General features: G+C 38.5%; 1 pseudogene; it reads right to left on the bottom strand.

Annotated features, from left to right (window-relative positions):
• Nucleotides 1–1,214: 1,214 nt before the first annotated feature.
• Nucleotides 1,215–1,716, bottom strand: LOC113920466 (annotated as a pseudogene).
• Between the last annotated feature and the right edge of the window lie 2,409 nt (nt 1,717–4,125).

The following is a 4,125-nucleotide window of genomic DNA, read 5'->3' as shown; positions in this document are numbered from 1 at the left end:
CACATCCTGTGTCCTCCTTAATGCCCATCACCCAGTTACCCTATCCCCCCACCTCCCTTTCTACAACCCTCAGTTTGTTTCCCAGAGTCAAGAGTCTCTCATGGTTTGTCTCCCTCTCTGATTTCTTCACATTAAGTTTTCCCTCCCTTCCCCTATGATCCTCTGTGCTATTTCTTATATTCCACATATGAGTGAAACCATATGATAATTGTCTTTCTCTGCTTGATATTTCACTTAGCATAAGACCCTCGAGTTCTATCCACATCAATGTAAATGGTGGGTATTCATCCTTTCTGATGGCTGAATAATATTCCGTTGTATATATGGACCACATCTTCTTTATCCGTTCATCTGTTGAAGGACATCTCGGCTCCTTCCAGTTTGTGGACATTACTGCTATGAACATTGGGGTGCATGTTCCCCTTTTTTTCACTACATCTCTATCTTTGGGGTAAATACCCAGTAGTGTAATTGCTGGGTCTTAGAGTAGCTCTATTTTTAACTTTTTGAGGAACATCCATACTGTTTTCCAGACTGGCCGCATCCCCACCAACAATGTAGGAGGGTTGCCTTTTCTCCACATTCTTGCCAGCATTTGTTGTTTCCTGACTTGTTAATTTTAGCCATTCTGACTGGCATAAGGAGGTATCTCATTGTGGTTTTGGTTTGTATTTCCTCGATGACAAGTGACATGGAGCATTTTTTCATGTATCTGTTGGCCATTTGTATGTCTTTTGAGAAGTGTCTGTTCATGTGTTCTGCCCATTTCTTGATTGGATTATTTGTTTTTTGGGTGTTGAGTTTGATAAGTTCTTTATAGATCTTGGATACTAGCCCTTTATCTGCCAGGTATTCTTAATTCTATTTTCTGAAATGAGCATCCTCCAGTTCAAGAAACTTCATCTCCGTTTCAACAACTGATTTCTTGGGATACAATCTAGACAATGTTATCAGTCTGAACTGTTCTACTACTGAAACATAGGGCTCCATACTTCTCTGAACATGCCCCTTGGATATCCCTGCATATCTCCATTTCACTATTTTTTTTTTTTTTTTGGAGGGACTTCTTGTTTTTACTGATACTTATTTTTTTAACAAGTCTGCTATATGGTAATGCAGTATTTTATTTATTCTGTTCATTAATAACTAATACTCAACAACTTTTATAATATTAATATAACAATCTAAAAGAATCAACTTACTTTGTTTACATTTCAATATTGGGTACGAGAAAGAGTCAAAATAATTATGGTCAAAATTATTATATAAAAATTATAGTAAATGCTCGGTGTTAGTCTACATATAATTAAGTTTTTGGCATAAAGTTATTTAGTTGCCAGGAAGAACATTTGGTTTACTTCATTGATAGGAATATCTCTTAATGCTGGGATGGCTTCTTCTTGGTATTTCTTCTGCTGTTGATTTTTAGCATAGTTATCCGTGATTGTATGAATGGAGTTGAGTGGAGAGGTACTCATCATGTTTATTCCAAATAAGAGTAAGTAACCAATTACTATAGTAATGAGGAAGTAGATGGGCAATGCAACTGCCCAGTATTTTTGAGGCCAATAGGTTAATCCTAAGGAGTTTAGCCAAGATTCAGTAATAAATGCCCACACGAGATAGATACAGGATGAAGCCAAATTGGGAGCTTAAGAAAAGAACAAAGCCATAAATCGCTCTTTCTGGAAATGGCGATGGTGAATTTTTCACCATTTTCCCTGTGGCTTTAGACAATCCTGCAGGATTCGCCTCGCTGTTGAAAGGGCTTGGCAGGGCTGGGCTCGGGAATGTGCGCCTCCCCAAGTCTGGGCCACGGCGCCCAGGACCTGGCCCTGCCTTCTCACTGGAGCTTCAGTTTCCTATTCAAGGGTTGGGGGCTGGGGGAGGCCCTTGACCTTGGGTCTTCGAAGCGCCCACTCAGGCCCCTCCCGACAGCTCGGCCACTTCAGGGCCTCCATTTCACTATTTTTATGTTACTGTATTCTTCCAGTTCCTTAACCATTTTTTCCCCCTTCCATCATGTTTCTATTTTCCTCTGCTCTTCCCTTTCTTTTCTAACCAACCTGTATACATTGGTACATCACTTTAACCAGGATCCTCAGTTCTGACTGTTGACTCTTAGTCTCCACTCTCTCCTTTCTAATGCATCTCTAAAAAATTAAAGGTAGTCCACATTTGTGATTTTTCCCTCTCTCCCTTTATAAGGTATTCTAAATAGTTAGCATTCCTTGTTTACTACCAAACCTACTTCTAAAAATTTATTCTGTGACTATTTCATTGGCAAAATAGAGAACATCTGTCATGAAACTAACCAGTTACCTTTATCTCCAATATTAAGTGGCTTTACATCTTTGTTCACCGTTATCTCACTTTTTCCTTAGGCAGGGAGACTAATCTCAATTCCTTTCCAGAAACAAATTTCCAGACCTGTTTCCCCAAGGTCAGGCTTATATATCAAACTGCCCACTTGATATCTCCACTGGGACGTTAAAAGACTTCTCAAAATTTCCATGTTTAACAATGAACTTCTGATTTTCCCCACACCCAAAACTTGCTCCACCCATTTTCATCAGTGTCAACTCTATCTTTCCATCTGTTTAGAGCAAATACATTACAGTCATCCTCTAATCCTCTCTTTTACGTACAAACAGCTTTTTTTTGCCTTTTTTTCTTAATGTAGGCTCCATGCCCAGTGTGGAGCCCAATGTGGTGCTTGAATTCACGACCCTGAGATCAAGACCTGAGCTGAGATTAAGAGTTGGACACTTAACTGACTGAGCCACCCAGGCGACTTCACTTATAAAGAGCTTTAATCAGCAAGGAATCTTGTTGGTTCCATCTCCAAAATATATACAGATATGAAAATAGTACAGTATCAGAGTTAATTTCATGATTTTGATTATTCAACTGTGTTTAAAGAAAATGTCCTTGTTTTTAGGGAAAAACATGGAAAATAAAAATTTAAAAAATAAAATATATTATTCTAAAGGAAAAAAAATGTATGTCCAGAATCCACACGTTTCTCATTCTATCCACTGCTACTCCCCATGTGAGCTACCATCACTTTCATTTCAGGTATCTGAAATTCATTCTCACTAGTTTCCTTAGATCTATCTTATCCCTGCCCCATGGTTCTCCAATTTATTATCAACAGCTGACATAATGTTCTTTCAAAATTACAATCTTGAGCATGACAGTCCTCTGCAATAAACTGCAATGGTTCCTCATATCACTCATGGTAAAATCCAAAGTCTTAATATGACTTAACATATCTGAAATATTTCCATTCTTTATTACTTTTTTGATCTCAGATCTTTCTGTCCCCTGCTTCTCTTGGTCCACTCCAAGCTCAGGTCCACTGTGCACAGAGTGGGTCATTAGGGTGGCTCATAGCTATGCAGCATCTAAGAATCATCTTTCATAACCTCATTCTAGTGGTGTCACACTTTGGGAAAAGAGACCTAAAACTGTTGGATAGGTGCATATTCAAGATTGATATGGCAAAATAAAGTGATATATACTCCTTGGGTACCTGTTTTTTCCAAATCTTATAGCTTTTATCATACTTTTGTGGATTTTTTTTTAAGATTTTATTTATTTATTTGACAGAAAGAAACACAGCAAGAGAGGAAACACAAGCAGAGGGAGTGGGAGAGGGAGAAGCAGGCTTCCCGCCGAGCAGTGAGCCCAATGCGGGGCTCGATCCCAGGACCCTGGGATCATAACCTGAGCCGAAGGCAGACACTTAATGACTGAGCCACCCAGGTGCCCCACTTTTGTGGATTTTTAAATAATTGCTTATATCTGCTCTTAAGTTTTAAGCTCCTTGATGTCAGGGATCTAGGTAAGTGTTGTACCCTGCAAGGCTCATAATGTTAGATTAGTTAATATCTCATGATTTACATCAAGATTCTCTCTCTCTTAAACTTCTTTATATTATTGAATACTTTGGAGGCTCTTCTTGGATACGTATGCCTACACTCTTAAGCACCTATTTATTATAGCTTAAGAGCAGATAATAGCCTCTTCTCCTTTACCTCAAATAATACCCTGCATGTCCCAATCAAATTTAATTTACTTTTTCAGTCCTAAGTGATTTAGAAATAAAGATTATATCCACAT

The sequence above is a fragment of the Zalophus californianus genome, chromosome 3, assembly GCF_009762305.2.
Source record: "Zalophus californianus isolate mZalCal1 chromosome 3, mZalCal1.pri.v2, whole genome shotgun sequence".
Classification (NCBI taxonomy): Eukaryota; Metazoa; Chordata; class Mammalia; order Carnivora; family Otariidae; genus Zalophus; species Zalophus californianus.
This window is presented reverse-complemented; position numbering and strand designations above follow the sequence as displayed.